Source organism: Pleurodeles waltl, chromosome 4_2 (assembly GCF_031143425.1).
Source record: "Pleurodeles waltl isolate 20211129_DDA chromosome 4_2, aPleWal1.hap1.20221129, whole genome shotgun sequence".
Taxonomy (NCBI): domain Eukaryota; kingdom Metazoa; phylum Chordata; class Amphibia; order Caudata; family Salamandridae; genus Pleurodeles; species Pleurodeles waltl.
In genome coordinates, this window is record NC_090443.1 from 303,455,208 (window position 1) to 303,472,297 (window position 17,090).

At 44.6% G+C, this 17,090-nt stretch overlaps 1 protein-coding gene across 4 annotated transcripts in view; it reads right to left on the reverse strand.

Moving 5' to 3' along the window:
- Window positions 1-7,745, reverse strand: part of RANGAP1 (Ran GTPase activating protein 1) — a 435,479-nt gene extending 427,734 nt beyond the window's left edge. For 3 of the 4 annotated variants that reach the window (XM_069231247.1, XM_069231244.1, XM_069231246.1), the window contains exon 1: window positions 7,609-7,745. The gene's annotated coding sequence lies outside the window, so the exon portion shown is untranslated. The remainder of the gene's footprint in view (window positions 1-7,608) is intronic. The other variant, XM_069231245.1, reaches the window with a different exon arrangement.
- Window positions 7,746-17,090: the final 9,345 nt, after the last annotated feature.

Below are 17,090 nucleotides of genomic sequence, written 5' to 3' on the forward strand. Positions count from 1 at the left end.
CTTATCTAGGGACGACACTCTGAAACAGAGAAATAAAGCCACCGATAACAACGTAAGGTGTGTAGTCGATTATACTCTTACCTCAGCGGCCCTTAGAAGGTGCATGAGAAAACATTGGCAAATACTCAAGGCAGATATAACTCTGAAAGGTCAAATATCAGACTCACCCACCTTCACTTATCGCAGAGGGAGAACCCTAAAAAATATTCTTTGTCCTAGCTACTCACTAACACCTCCACAGGACAATTGGCTTACAATTCGCAGCAAGGGGTTTTTCAAATGTGATCGATGTGGGATGTGTAAATGGAGCAGATCAGGGATTTCTACTTTTAATAGTCAGATGGGAGATAGATTTCGGATCATCTCTAACATCACGTGTGACAGCAGTTTTACTATATACATGATTGTGTGTAAATGCGGTCTGTATTATATAGGCAGCACCATTTGATCTCTTAGAATGAGAATTGGTGAACACTATAAAGCTCTTATACAACGGGATGAACGTTATCCCATAGTTACACACATGTATCAATGCCCCAAACAAAATGATACCCGGACTTTCGAATTCTTTGGTTTTGAGATGGTACATGCTAGTCCACGAGGTGGCAATAGGGAGCTAGAATTGAGGAAGAGAGAATGCTATTGGATTCTTAAATTAAGAGCGGTGGAAATGGGTCTCAATACTAATTATGAGATGGAATATTATTTGGATTAATACTGTTGCTGTCATGTATGCTGACATTTTATGTTTAATACTGCTCAGTACTACCTATATATGTGCCCTCACTATCGGGGCAAATGTGGCATAATGTTTCCTTTTGGAAGTTTTGTTGTAATGGAATTTCCCAAATTATATCTTCTTTCCTTTTGAGATATTCTGGGGCACAGGATTTTTCATGTTTCCATTCCCTAGAGATATATGCTAACTAACATTGGCGGTATCTGACTCTTTATATGAGATAATAATGTATAATAACGTTTTGCATTGTCTAATTTATGCTTTATTAACTTTTTCATACCAATGTGGGCGGACGACACTCATACCTTGTTTGTTTGTTTGTTTATTTATTTATTATTTTTGTTAGTATTAGATACAGTAGGGTAGGCCTTCTGCATTTCCTGCTATTTGCTATTTTTGTCTTAAAGCTATAATAATGGACGTCTCTTGTTTAGTAAATATGTTACCATTGGGTTTGGTTTGTAAGGGAGGACCAGGGTATAAACGTGAGTTGGGTTTTGTTATGACTTCTGTTAATATATGGTTGTTGTTATTATTCTCGATCTGATGCTGACATCGGTTTTTATATTTTTTATTTTTATTCCTATCGTGCAATTATAACATAGTAAGTAATCGTTTTCGTTACTCCGAAATATTTATATTCTAGGTTGGGCTACTCTGGGATTAGGAAATACGTGGGTTATACATGGATATTCAAATTTTTTTACGTCTCAAGGATGGCGCCCGCGTTCGTGTCTTTTTCCTTTTCTTTGAACTTTTCCTTTACGCTCAAGTTAATCGAACGCGCGTTGTGGATCCTTTCTCTTCTCGCGAGATTTGGTATCAGACACCCTGCTCTTTCAAAGATGGCGGGGCAACATTAGTCTTGCTACATGTTTTTTCGGAGCCATGTACTCGTGCTCCGTTTTCTTATATTAGTCAAGTCAGGACGAGAGGTGAGTGGGGGCTGCAGATTGTTCTATGAGCTGTCAGCGCGGATAGATGGCTTTTGGCTGATATTACGGGATATATTTTCGGAATGCTTATAAATATGTGTTAATTTTTATTGCTTTAGATGTCATTGATACAACTTTGCGTTGCACGGACCCACTTACACGTGCTCAACGATCGGTAGGTGTTTCTTGTGATTACCTTGAGTGAATCCATAGGGTATTTATAATCCAATTTACTATTTTTTCACTTTTTTTGTGCTCTGTTATTGACAGAAAAAATGTATTGTGTCAACAGAGTTGGATCCATTTATTTGTTATGAACACTGGGACAGTTGATTCCCGTGCTATACCCAATTTAGGTATGGTTTGTTTTATTTTAGGTCACGGTAGCTATATTTGGTATTTTTGTACACACTGGGTTTATGGGGTTATACTATTTTTATTAAGTGAAGTATTTAGGTAGTACGGCACTTTCTTTTCCTTAGGGTCGGTTGTGGGTCTAGGCTTTGAGGTCTTTTTGGTACTTTTTCTATCTAGCACAATTTGTTTTCTTTATTCTCTTTGCAGTTTGTGCCTTGGTTCCTCCCTTTCATTTCCAAACTAGGTAGGGCTGATTTTGCGTTTACTGTAAGATTATATTGACACATTGGGTTGTAAAATGGTATTTTGATGTCATTGGTAAATGTGCTAGTTATGGTATTATGGGTTATCTTGATTGTTTTTGGGGGATTTTTTATGTACGTTCTGTGTTTCATGTGTCATGTATGTTTTGTTTTGTTTGTATATTATATGTATATCTTATATGTTTGATATTCTTTCCAGCCTTGAGAAAGTCACGGGGAGTATTCACTCCCATGACGAAACACGTGTTGGCTGCTTCTGTTTCTCATTAAAGATGAATTCTTCACTTCAAGGACTCCACCGAATTTCTATTTACATATATGTTTTATGCGAATTGGACTATTGAAATCTTGATTTTGAGTATTAGTAACTACTGATCATATAGTCATCAATTTATTTACGAGTGCCTTGGTCTCTGTGTAAATAGTGTGTTGTGTATGTGTTGACACATTTTAGGAGGTAGGGGAAGATCCTCCTGGGCCGAGAGCACGTACCTCAAACTAATAGTAATTTTATTTTTATTACTCAAGAGGGGATTGTTGGGAGCGCTATCTTTCCCTTAACGTTTCTTCCCATTAGTATATTACCTACTTTAGGAGTAACTTGCTACACAGCCTTGTCACATTTATTGCAATTTCATCAAAGAATGGTAAAGTTATAAGCAAAGTCGAACTGTATTGCTAGCAGCTTTAATTTTAACCCCTACCATTTTTGATGGATTGGCACAAAACTTGACATACTAACAAAAAAAAAATTATTTCAAAGCTTCTGTCAAATTTTGTACCAACTCATCACATAGTGCCAAACCTTTTAGTGGATCAATCAATCAATCAATCAAAAAATGTGTAGAGAGCGCTACTCACCCGTGAGGGTCTCAAGGCACTGGAGGGGGGGGGGCAGGGAGAGTCACTGATCAAACAACCATGTCTCGAGGTTCTTTCTGAAGACCAGTATGTCTCTGGTTTTGCGAAGATCGGTGGGGAGGGAGTTCCAGGTTTTGGGGGCGAGGTAGGAGAAAGACCTGCCTCCTGTGGTGGTGCGTTGGATGCGGGGAACTGTGGCTAGGGCGAGGTCGGCTGATCAGAGGTTGCGTGTGGGAGTGTGGAAGTTAACTCTTTCATTGAGGTAGGTTGGGCCGGTGTTGTGGAGGGATTTGGGTGCGTGGATGAGGATCTTGAATGTGATTCTTTTGTCTATAGGGAGCCAGTGAAGGGATTTGAGGTGAGGTAAGATTCATTTGTGGCGGGGGAGGCCAAGGACGAGGCATGCGGCTGTGTTCTGGATTGTATGGCGTTTGCGTTCGAGTTTGAGTGTGGTGCCGGTGTAGAGGGTATTACCGTAGTCCAGTGTGCTGCTGATGAGTGCGAGGGTGACTGTCTTTCTGGTTTCTGGGGGAATCCATTTGCAGGATTTGTTTAGAGTGCGGAGTGTGTGGAAGCAGGAGGAGGTTAGTGCATTGATTTGCTGTGTCATAGAGAGGGAGGGGCGAGGATGATGCTGAGGTTGCGTGCGTGGGTTGCAGGGGTGTGTGCGGGGCCTAGGGCAGTGGGCCACCAGGAGTCGTCCCATGTGGTTTTGTTGGGGCCGAAGATGATCTTGGTTTTGTTTGAGTTGAGCTTGAGGTGGTTAGTGGTCATCCAGTTGGCAGTGTCGAGGACAGCGGCGTGTAGGTTGGTTTTGGCGGTAGTGGGGTTGCGGGTGAGGGAGAGGATGAGTTGGGTGTCATCTGCATAGGAGAGGATATTGATTCCGTGTGCTAGGAGGATGTTGGCTAGGGGGATCATGTAGATGTTGAAGAGTGTGGGGCTGAGGGAGGACACTTGGGGGACTCCGCAGGTGATCTTGGTAGTGTTGGAGTGGAAGGGCGGAAGGCGGACTCTCTGGGTCCGGTCAGTGAGGAAGGAGGTGAGCCAGTCTAAGGCTTTGTGGCGAATTCCTATGTTGTGGAGGCGTGTGCGGTGGCAGACGGTGTCAAAGGCTGCGGAGAGGTCTAGGAGGATGAGTGCGACGGTCTCGCCTTTGTCGACTTTGGTCCTGATATCGTCAGTGCATGCGATGAGGGCGGTTTCTGTGCTGTGGTTCTTGCGGAACCCAGATTGTGAGGGGTCAAGATTGTTGTTTGCTTCATCCAGTGGATGGACACGTTTACTCCAGTAATAAGTTGGGCTCTCTTTACAGATCCCCACAAAATTGAAAATAATAAGTGTAATCTCAAGATACTAAGTGTGTGACAATTTTGATGCCTATCGGTCAATCAGTGCGAACATTATAAGCAGATCGGACAACAGCTTTTAAAATTATAACAATACACAAGTGTAAAACCTCTGAAGCCCTTTTTCAACGGTGAGCTCTCATTTAAATTAACCATGAATTTGCATTTTAATCCAAGTTAATGCTCAATTATTTTTTTTTAAACATTAACGCAACATAAGCACTTGTGAAACAGTATTACATGGAAATACTTGAGCCTAGTGTTTATTTCTTAACTTGCACAACATGGTTATTCTAATTGGGAGAAAAGCTGTTTTGACTAGCACTGCCTTTCCTATCTTTAAAAACAAATATACTGAGAAATTCAATCATGTATTCATATTACCGCTGAGGATGGTATGTAATAAACATATTTTATTTCCTTTTTGTCTCAATGTTTTATATATTTGTGCAACCTAATGATGATCAACTACATGCATCTTATTACTGTTCCTCACCGTTTAATCAATGCTTTACACGGTAACCAATTCCATAATATTGTTTTATTATAGCCCATTTGCAGTTACTTTATACAAAGTATTTGCTTCTATTCAGTTAACACAACTTCGCATTTTGCACATTTTTGGTTTCTCTTGCTACAATCTTCACAATTATACCTAGTGTTGGCATTAAACGATATTCAATGTTTATCATGTATTTAATTTTAATACATTTAGCCCCAAACGTTCTAACAATTATTTAGATTAATCACAATAAAATATTTTAATAGGTTGCCTCAATTAGGTATATTTAATGTTCGTTTTCATTGGATATTTCACTTCATTTTCTGTTTCTCTGAACCATTTCATTTATATCAACCACATTTTTCCAAATATTATCAGTTTATTTTCCCATGTTCACAAACATCCATTCGATTTTTACATGCTCCCAAAGTCTATATTCCGTTTTCAGCACGTTTTCACATATGCTAATTGTATTTCTTTTCATTTTGCAAAGTATCCACATTGCCCTGTTTTTTTAATATATACATTCAAATTTCCACATTATTTCTCATATCACCAAACATAAAAAATTCCACATTATCTATTTCCTTGTGTGCTCTCCATTTTCAATGGGTTCTTGTTTTCCGATACATTCATGCAATAGCCCAAACGTCCACATATTATGTTATCCTTTCTGTTTTCTTTACTCATATGTGCATATTTTCCTAATTTGTGTTGTCCCATATTTTAACTTTTGCACATTTCCTCACTTTCTTTGTCCCACCGATTTCCATATGTATAGTTCCTCAATGGATTTCAATTTCCTGGTTGGCTCAATTTTTTCTGACATCTAAATATTTTAGACTCCTTTACCTATATACCCACTGTCTCATATTGCTTTCATTTTCAGCCATTCCCATTTTTGTCCATGTTCCCATATTTTCAAGCTATCATATTTCCAACATTAATGAACGTTCTCACACTGAATATTTTTCCATATTCGCAAATGACCCTTATTTTAAGGGTTCACCTACGTGACAGTTTTTAGCTGTTTGCATATGACCTCCTGTAGATCGTACAAAAAAAACTTCCACTGAGATTAGAACCCGCCAATTGCATTCTACTGGTTGGATTTGCTACTCTCAGTTGCTTGTTTCTCATTCAATAGCTTGCTTTTCTCTTCTTGTTTTTATCCCTCCAATGGAGCACAGCCTACTTCATAACCATTGATCTACTACTTACAATCAGGACCTACTTTTTTGTCCTTCAGCAGTTCATGACTGATCACGTCTTCTAGCTCTCCTTTGTGTGCCACTTTCCCCAAACACACGTATAACTCAGTGTTCCTCACTTATAAATCTCAACCATTTCTTGCTCACCCTCTCATTAGTCTCTATTTTTATTGGCATTCCCTAGGCCCAAACTCAAATGCCACCGTTGCTCCCTCCTAGGCCTAAACTCCTGTGCCACCGTTGCTCTCTTCCTATTCAATGTTGTTTTCTGACTAACACCCCCCCCCCCCCCCCAAACCTGTTGATGTCCCAACTGCTTGCAATTTTTTACATATTTTCTATTTCTTATTATTTTTTGGGCGAGTCTGGAAGCTACCATTTGCTACTGGGTTTCTCCAGAGTGCGAACAGCACTTCTGAGCAACTAACATTACATCATTTTTCATTTTCAGACGCAATGCCATGTAGGATCGGCAAACAAAAGTAGCCCATCTATTTCTCTTAGCACGTGCCGTCATCATCATGCATGCATGCACGTATCTAAGGAACGACAGCTTGCCAGAAGCCACCACGTCCTCGCACCTTTTTCTTCTGCCCATTGCTGCACAGCATCCGAAAAAAGTTCTGACAAAGCCAACTGGTCAAAAAATAAGACCTACTGGCTTTGCAGATGCGCGTTTTTTCCCTAGTGGTTCAAAACGTATGCTTTTATTTAGCAAATATAAAAAGTACATATTTTCTACTCTCAAGGTTTTTCTCGTTTTTGTTTTTCTAAGCATACACTGGAATTCTCGCACGTCCTCAACTGTTTTCAATATGTACCCTAATGTGTATGTTCTATTTCTAAACCAGTCCCTATATTCATAAATATTTTGCCGTATAAACTTCTATTTTCCCCATTTATTTCCAAACGTATTTTATCCTCAGTGTATTTGCTCCCAGTATTGTTTCTAAATTTTCCCTTATTTGCAATACATTTCCTGAGTGCCATGTTTTCTGTTTATAGTTCCCCATGGCCCACTTTCTTGTTTTTCCCACAAATTACCAATCCCTCCAAATTTCCATATTTTCTAAATAATTTTCTCGTACGTTTCCAATATCCTTCTGCACTTCCTCCATATATCCCGAAACTCCTTTCTTAGCGCGTCGCGGTACTACCAAACATTACCAATCATCCATAGTTTCACTTTCTTATTCCATAATTCTTCGCTACTGTGATATTTTTATGGAATCGTGTATTTCATAGTCCGCACTGTTAGAGCACCACATTTCCACCCCTTCCTGGGTTTATGGACGCGTCTCGCGCGCGACAGCACCCATTTTATTTTCTGACAACATTGAAACCCACCAAACCAAAATTGTCCTCTACTGTCACAACCCCTGCCTCCTTACCGTGAGGCGGGCGATGACAGATTGTTCAGTTAAGCACCCTCGTTTCCTCGATCACACGACACGACCACTAACACGGCTGTAGCTCGGAGATTACAAGAACAACGGTTTCAAACCCGGCAGTGGTGATGGTGACCCGCCTTCTTCTGAATGATGGGACTTGTAGTTTTCTCTGCTGTACGGGGTCTGTCCGCCGGACAATACGGAAAGGCTTGTAGAACTACGACTTCCTAGAGGCTATTCGCAGAAGGGCGACGGCAGCGCAAGGCACCACGGGATGTGTCAAGGCCCGACGGCACACTAAGGGTAGGAGCGTTGGCGCGCTCCCGCGACCCCTCTTACGCAGTCTTATATAAACACAGGTCATAGAAAGAGGCCGGTTAACTAGCTGCGCGGTTTAAAGCACCCACAAACTCTAGGCAACAATACAGTGGCCATCTGAGAGTTCTGACATGCTGCGTTGGCTGAGACCGTTTGGCTTTGTCGATGCTTGTTTTATTGATGGGAAACCGACTGGGCCGTCAGTAATCTTAAACAAGCATTGGCAAAGTCCGTAGGTTTCGCTGTGGAAGAACGTGCATTAAATGGGGAAAAAAGAAGTGCCTGTTCTTACCAAAGTGAGTGGGGTTTTGCCTCGAGAGCCAGTTGAGGGCACGGCTAGGGAATGTGGCTCTGATGCAAATATATCAACTTTGTCTTGGCGTCTGTTCGCTGATGATTAACTTTGACCACACAGTGCATCAAAATGTTCGTGTAAATTTACAAAAACAGTTATAGGCTTTGAAATGGCACCATATAAAGATCTTTTAGCACTATAGAATGTTAAAGATGACTGCCGACTTGGGAAGTAGGTTCGAGTCTTGTTTTCGGTTCAACAGCCTGTAGTTCTGGGAAAATCAACTAATATCCTTGTTCCTAAAAAATGAATGAATTTGAACATGTGTAATGTAAATGGTGCTATCTAAAGTGACTGGTTGGTTGTGCTATATAAAACTGCTCCCCCCCCAAAAAAAAAAAAAAAAAAAATATATATATATATATATTGTAGGAAGTTGGCTCTGTATGTGCTATTTCAAAGTAAGGAATAGCATGCACAGAGTCCAAGGGTTCCCCTTAGAGGTAAAATAGTGGTAAAAATAGATAATACCAATGCTCTATTTTGTGGTAGTGTGGTCGAGCAGTAGGCTTATCCAAGGAGTAGTGTTAAGCATTTGTTGTACATACACATAGACAATAAATGAGGTACACACACTCAGAGACAAATCCAGCCAATAGGTTTTGTATAGAAAAATATCTTTTCTTAGTTTATTTTAAGAACCACAGGTTCAAATTTAACATGTAATATCTTGTTTGAAAGGTATTGCAGGTAAGTACATTAGGAACTTTGAATCATTTCAATTGCATGTATACTTTTCAAGTTATTCACAAATAGCTATTTCAAAAGTGGACACAGTGCAATTTTCACAGTTCCTGGGAGAGGTAAGTTTTTGTTAGTTTTACCAGGTAAGTAAGACACTTACAGGGTTCAGTTCTTGGTCCAAGGTAGCCCACCGTTGGGGGTTCAGAGCAACCCCAAAGTTACCACACCAGCAGCTCAGGACCGGTCAGGTGCAGAGTTCAAAGTGGTGCCCAAAACGCATAGGCTAGAATGGAGAGAAGGGGGTGCCCCGGTTTCGGTCTGCTTGCAGGTAAGTACCCGCGTCTTCGGAGGGCAGACCAGGGGGGTTTTGTAGGGCACCGGGGGGGACACAAGCCCACACAGAAATTTCACCCTCAGCAGCGCGGGGGCGGCCGGGTGCAGTGTTAGAACAAGCGTCGGGTTCGCAATGTAAGTCAATGAGAGATCAAGGGATCTCTTCAGCGCTGCAGGCAGGCAAGGGGGGGCTTCCTCGGGGAAACCTCCACTTGGGCAAGGGAGAGGGACTCCTGGGGGTCACTTCTGCAGTGAAAGTCCGGTCCTTCAGGTCCTGGGGGCTGTGGGTGCAGGGTCTTTTCCAGGCGTCGGGACTTAGGTTTCAGAGAGTCGCGGTCAGGGGAAGCCTCGGGATTCCCTCTGCAGGCGGCGCTGTGGGGGCTCAGGGGGGACAGGTTTTGGTACTCACAGTCGTAGAGTAGTCCGGGGGTCCTCCCTGAGGTGTTGGTTCTCCACCAGCCGAGTCGGGGTCGCCGGGTGCAGTGTTGCAAGTCTCACGCTTCTTGCGGGGAGTTGCAGGGTTCTTTAAAGCTGCTTCTTGAAACAAAGTTGCAGTCTTTTTGGAGCAGGTCCGCTGTCCTCGGGAGTTTCTTGTCTTTTTCGAAGCAGGGCAGTCCTCAGAGGATTCAGAGGTCGCTGGTCCCTTGGAAGGCGTCGCTGGAGCAGAGTTCTTTGGAAGGCAGGAGACAGGCCGGTGAGTTTCTGGAGCCAAGGCAGTTGTCGTCTTCCGGTCTTCCTCTGCAGGGGTTTTCAGCTAGGCAGTCCTTCTTCTTGTAGTTTGCAGGAATCTAATTTTCTAGGGTTCAGGGTAGCCCTTAAATTCTAAATTTAAGGGCGTGTTTAGGTCTGGGGGGTTAGTAGCCAATGGCTACTAGCCCTGAGGGTGGGTACACCCTCTTTGTGCCTCCTCCCAAGAGGAGGGGGTCACAATCCTAACCCTATTGGGGGAATCCTCCATCTGCAAGATGGAGGATTTCTAAAAGTTAGAGTCACCTCAGCTCAGGACACCTTAGGGGCTGTCCTGACTGGCCAGTGACTCCTCCTTGTTGCTTTCTTTGTTCCCTCCAGCCTTGCCGCCAAAAGTGGGGGCGGTGGCCGGAGGGGGCGGGCAACTCCACTAAGCTGGAGTGCCCTGCTGGGCTGTGACAAAGGGGTGAGCCTTTGAGGCTCACCGCCAGGTGTTACAGCTCCTGCCTGGGGGAGGTGTTAGCATCTCCACCCAGTGCAGGCTTTGTTACTGGCCTCAGAGTGACAAAGGCACTCTCCCCATGGGGCCAGCAACATGTCTCTAGTGTGGCAGGCTGCTGGAACTAGTCAGCCTACACAGACAGTCGGTTAAGTTTCAGGGGGCACCTCTAAGGTGCCCTCTGGGGTGTATTTTGCAATAAAATGTACACTGCCATCAGTGTGCATTTATTGTGCTGAGAAGTTTGATACCAAACTTCCCAGTTTTCAGTGTAGCCATTATGGTGCTGTGGAGTTCGTGTAAAACAGACTCCCAGACCATATACTCTTATGGCTACCCTGCACTTACAATGTCTAAGGTTTTGCTTAGACACTGTAGGGGTACAGTGCTCATGCACTGGTACCCTCACCTATGGTATAGTGCACCCTGCCTTGGGGCTGTAAGGCCTGCTAGAGGGGTGTCTTACCTATACTGCATAGGCAGTGAGAGGCTGGCATGGCACCCTGAGGGGAGTGCCATGTCGACTTACTCATTTTGTTCTCACTAGCACACACAGGCTTGTAAGCAGTGTGTCTGTGCTGAGTGAGGGGTCTCTAGGGTGGCATAATACATGCTGCAGCCCTTAGAGACCTTCCCTGGCATCAGGGCCCTTGGTACCAGAGGTACCAGTTACAAGGGACTTATCTGGATGCCAGGGTGTGCCAATTGTGGGATCAATGGTACATTTTAGGTGAAAGAACACTGGTGCTGGGGCCTGGTTAGCAGGGTCCCAGCACACTTCTCAGTCAAGTCAGCATCAGTACCAGGCAAAAAGTGGGGGGTAACTGCAACAGGGAGCCATTTCTTTACATATATCTATATATATATATATATAAAAACAAAATGTAAACTGTGCAATAAGAGATTCACAATCTATTCCTGATCGTTTGCCTTCAAGGATCGCGTGTTTTAGCTAATTAGCTTATCTCCACTTTCTTTGATCAGAAAGGGATAAATGAAAGACTGTTGATACCCTAACAGGATTCTAAACCAGTGGATGAAGGCAGGTCTATGCAGAAGATGCACACATTAATACATGCCAACATTTTAGAAGAAAAAAGTGGGAGATTTCTAGGAATTTTTTTTGGGAGAATGTATTTCACCCATTGACTTCTTTTGGGGCCTGAATCAGTTATGTATGGGATTTGCAAGTCTGATGCTGTAAGATCGGCTGTTTTTTCCTGACCTGTCAGGAGCATGGAGAAAGCGCTATGGTAGGCAGAGAGAGCATGATGCAAGTACTGTACACTGGCCTGCAGAAGCAGGTTACTGGCAGTGCATACTCCGAGTTACACGACCAGGCCCCATCAGCTGAAGCCCCCATAGGAAACAGGTTTATACATGCAGGAATTGGGAAGCGGGAGACTAGCCTTGAAAAAGGTAGTCTCCCATCTGGCATGTATGCAAATTGTCGGCCCTTTTTTGCCAGTATGTCATACTGAGCTGCTGTTCAACCCGGTCATGGGCATGGGCTCACTGTCAGTGTTCTGTTTGGAATGCAGAATCCTCAGGGTTATATAGAACGTTTGTGTTGAGGGTGGCAGTTGTTGGATGAACTTTGTCTGGAGAGGTTAGGGGTGACTGATCTGTTGCTAATAAACACATTTTCGTCTTCACACTGGGTCCGTTTTGATCTTTACATTTTTGGCAACGAGTGGTCAGCAGTCACCCAAAAGAAGAGACAAACAAACGTAGCCTTTTTACATTTCTTTTGAGGAAGACTTCTCACCATAAAGCAGCGTATCTCCTCAGAGGTTTGTGAGGCTGCAGACCTTTGAACATCGAGCGATGAATGGCATGCAGGCTTAGATCTGGAGATCGAAGAGTTCTTTTATGTGAAGCTCTCCCTTCAGAAGCACTGCGCAGTGGAGCTAACAGGCCGCATCATCACAGCGTGCATAATGCGCCCAACCTTTCTTTAAAAATAGGGAAAAACCTGTGGGCATTTTAGCAAGTTGGGAAAAGTCTTTATTCTGCCTAACTGCCTTTAGAAACTTTACTGAAAACTGGCAGCCATCTTAACACTTTGGGATACGTTTTGTTACTACACCCACCACCTTTAGAAACAGTAAACAAAACTGGTGGCCATATTTACTCATTTGGATAACTTTGCTTTATAAACACACAGTGGATTATTTTTACATTTGACTTTAATACGCATTCTGTATGCTCCAGGCTTCTGAGGAATGAGAAATTTCCTAGCTATCGTGAAGGAAAGTTTCATTTCTATTAAGGACACAGAAGCGAGGACTATGCAGTCCTTTCTTCACTTTTATTAAAAACAGCAAGTTCAAAGTTCAAACAAAAAACATCATAAAATACTCCAACTCCCATGAGGCCAACAACGTAGTCATGGAAACCATAAAGCAATCATAACAGTATCCAAATGTCCATATAAATGTCTGTTGGGTCCAGTCCTTCCTCTTCTTCACTGTAGGAAGTTAAGTTCAAGTGGCCTCAATCCATTTTATGAGAGTGATGGGCGCCCCCACATGGGATCCACATTCCTTTCCATACACCAGTGGGCCCATCGGTTCCAGGACGATTTATATCTCCTAGTCATGCCTGGTGCCCAAGATTGTCTGATGAGGTTGCCAGCCTCCAACAAAAGCTTGATGTCTTGCCATTGTCTCCTGAAATACTCCATGCCATGAGGTTGAGATGTCCCTGCGACAGCCATGGATGTGGGCGTCCCACCAGATCCTGAAGGATCCCCAACGATGTGGGTAACTTCAATGGTTCCATCCAGGAAATTTCCAGCAGAGTAGGGAACCATGCTTGTGACTTCCAAATTGGGGTGACTAGTACTAGAGAAGCTCTCTGTCTCCAGACCTGAGTTGTCTCCCTGGGGATTAGAAGAAAAGGAGGAAAAGCATATCCTTGTCATTGTGTTCAGTTCTGCAGGAAGGCATACACTGCTTCTGCTCCCCTGGATCTGGCCTCTAACTGAAGTACCTGGAGAGCTGAGTGTTCAGTCTGGATGCAAATAGATCCACGCTGCAGGGTCCCCAGTGATCCATTAGAGTCTGGAAAATTGAAGGATCCAATTGCCAATCGCTGGAATTCTTGAGGTAGTGGGAATTCCAATACGCCACCATGTTCTGTGATCCTGGGGGATATTCCGCTGTCACTGAGATCTGCTTCTGTAGGCAGTAGTGCCAGAAATTGTTGGCCAGCTCCGCCAGAGCCTTGGACCGGGTGCCTCCCAGTCTGTTGATATACTGAACTGCTGAAGTGTTGTCCATCCTTAACAGGATGCAACAGTACATCTTGTCCTGAGTTAGGGATTGGATCCCAAATGAACCAGCAAGAAACTCCAGGCAGTTGATATGAAGATTTAGCTCCTCCTGTGTCCATTGTCCCCTCATGGAGATCTCTCTGTACCGGGCTCCCCAGCCCAATCTGCTGGCATCGGACTCTATTATCATGTCCGGGAGACAGCCAAAGATTGCTCTCCCATTCCAAGCCTCCATGTGGTCTATCTACCATTGGATCTTCGATCTGGCTTCAAGTAATAACTCCACCAGCTTTGAGTACGTGAGGCATTTCCTGAGATGGGATACCTTCAGTCGCTGGAGAGCTCTGTAGTGCAGCATACCTGGAAAGGTAGCCTGAATTGAGGATGACAATAGTCCCACAATCCTGGCTAGTTGTCTGAGGGAGATCCTATCCCTCCTGATCACTTTTGAGAGCTCCTGCTTGATCTTTGAATCTTGCATTCCAAGAGTTTTAGCGTGGCTGGTATGGTATCTATTAGGAACCCCAGGAAAATTGTGGATTGTGAAGGGGCCAACATTGACTACTCCATGTTGATGACAAACCTGAGGTCCTGAAGTAAGGCAATAATCATAATCAGGGGGACCAGCAACTGCATGCGGGATTGGTCCATCAGGAGGATATCATTGAGATATATTATTAGTCTGATGCTCTGAGTCCTAAGGGTCTCCACGACCAGTTTCAGCAACTTCGTGAAGCACTAGGGTGCACACAAAAGGCCAAATGGTAGACATTGGAACTCGTATATCTGGTCCTTCCATTGAAACTGCAAGAAGCGACGATACGTAGAAAAGATGGGGACCGTCAGGTATGCGTCCTTGAGGTCTCAAAGGAGGTGGATACCCTTTATCTTGAAGTGGCGATAAACTTGCCACTCTTTGAACTCTCTGAGATTTATTACTAGATGGAAGCCCTTGTCTTTCTTTTCAATGAGGAAAGATTGCTCATGAAACCCCTTGAGTGTAGGTTTGATTGGGTGATGGCTTCCTTGGATAGGAGTTCATGTATCTCTGCCTCGATCATTTGAGAATCCTGTAAATTGAACTGAATAGGGTGTGGTCTCACCTTTTTAACTGGGGTGCATAGAATTCTATGTGAAAGCCCCTGACTGTCTCCATCACCCAAGGATCGGATGTGATCCGTCTCCAATTGTGTGCAAACAGTCTCAGTCTTCCTCCCAGACTTCAAAGGGAAACAAGGTTACTGCTTACCGTTGGAGACTCCTAGGGCATTAGCACCTCCTCTTGCAGCCCAGTTGCATCTGTCCCTACTGCCTCCTCGGTTGGGGAAGAATGATCCCTGCCTTCCATCATTCCAGTCATTGCGACGGCAGGCTTTTGCCCTGAAGAGGCTAGCCTAGAAGGAGCGGCTGCAGGAGCGACCCCTGCCTCTTCCGGCCCCATAGAAAACCTTCCCTGGGAAAATCTTCTTAATTGAAGATTGCGCTTTATCAAGCACCAAAAAGTTGCCACAAATTTCCCGAGTTCCTTTACAAAGGGTTCCCCGAAAAGGTTGCCTTGTGCAGTCGCGCCAGCCTCAGAATTGGATAGTTCCCCAAGCTTGGGATCAATTTTTGTCAGGAGAGATCGTCGTCTCTCTGCGGAGATTGCACAATTGGCATTTCCAAGCAGGCAGACCGCCCACTGTGCCCAGCCCGCAATTATGTTTGTTGGCATTGGCGACTCCAACTGCCTGGAAGATTCCGCCAGTTCAATCATTTTGGTTAGGGGTCCCATGACGTCCAGGAGCTTGCCCTAGCAAGCTCGCCAGGAGTGATCAATCCCTTTCTTGGGATTTCGCATGTATTTGGCAAAAAAAGTACATAGTTTTGGGTCAGTGGAGGGAGTGTCTGTCACTTTTGGCTGCTACTTTGCCCTCCAAAGTAGGCCTGGGGCACTCCTCGCTCAAGTGGGCCCTTACCTCCTTATCCAAGGGGTGTCTAATTGCCTTGGCCATGAATGCAACCACCTTCGAATCTGGGACCCACTTCAAAGACTTAGGATGGTAAATATCTTCGGGGTCAAACATATCTGTGTCTTCCAGCTCCTCCTCACCATAGCCCAAGGTGGTCGCAGTCGGGTGCCAAGGTCTGGCCGAATCGCACCCCTCATCCGATGAGCCCTCATCATCGGGATCACCCCCTCCCTGAATCGGGGAGACCCCAGATCGGAGTTCACATCTGGGGAGGCTGTGCCGCCAAGCTCTCCAGGCAATGCATCCCCCTGGCAGGGTAATTTTTTTTGAGCATTTGCGCACTCTCATGGAAGGCTTCCCGTAATCTGTTGAAGCCTTCCAGGTGCCCCATGTCGCGTTTTAATGGCCTGGAAGAGGAAGAGTTGGTTGAGGCACCGGTCCCACCCTTTGAGTACCCCAGGATGCTTGGGATGTTCAATACCTGGTCCATGAGCTTGTCCGTCGTGTCCTGCGGGGGTGCCAGCGCCTTGGCAATCGCCTGCAATAGGAGTCTGTCTACCCCTGCAGGCAGGAGGCCACTCCTCCTCTGCTGCCAGGTTAGGGGCATATGCATGGTCCTCGAAGGACTCCATAATACCCTGCCAAAGATATGTATGTGTTCTTAACAATGTTATTTATTCTTGCAAATATATGAAGTGTCACTTTAACAATATTATTAATTGTGTGTTTACTTGGGAGGAGTGCACCTGATACACACCCTGCAACTATACAATGGGCAGCCCCCTCGGTGGTGCTCAAGGGCCACGCTCTATGGCCCAATCTCTTCAGAGTTGCCCTCAGAGGGTGTCCTGTACAGGTCGCAGCATGTATCGCTCAACAGAACTTGCCCTGAGAAGGCGTTAGTAAAACAGGCCTCACCTGCCGCTTACCGTGCTAAGCGGTGTCACCGAGGGCTGGAAGGGAAGCACCATGATCCAGCAGACCCTGAGGGCAAGGGTCGGATTATTTCCCCAATCACGCGCTGGAGATCCATGCTACACGCTGCTAAAAGCGCTAGAACGGCCTGCCGTGCACCTAACGGGTAGCAAGTGCTGTGCAAAAGTGCACCACATAGCAGACCCGCAAGGTACCGAGAAATGCGCTGGGGCCGTAGCCTGCCACGAGCTGCAGAAACAAATATGTTATTATGCAAGGAACACAATCTTAACCCTAAAGCGTTATTGACACAAGGCAGCCCCCTGGCAACCCAACACGATTTAAAAACGTTAAGGAAGCGAGGGACGTACCTGACAGGTCAGCAGTGAAGAAAGAGGAAGGACTGGACCCAACAGACATTTATACAGACATTCAGATACTCTTATGATTGGTTTATGGTTT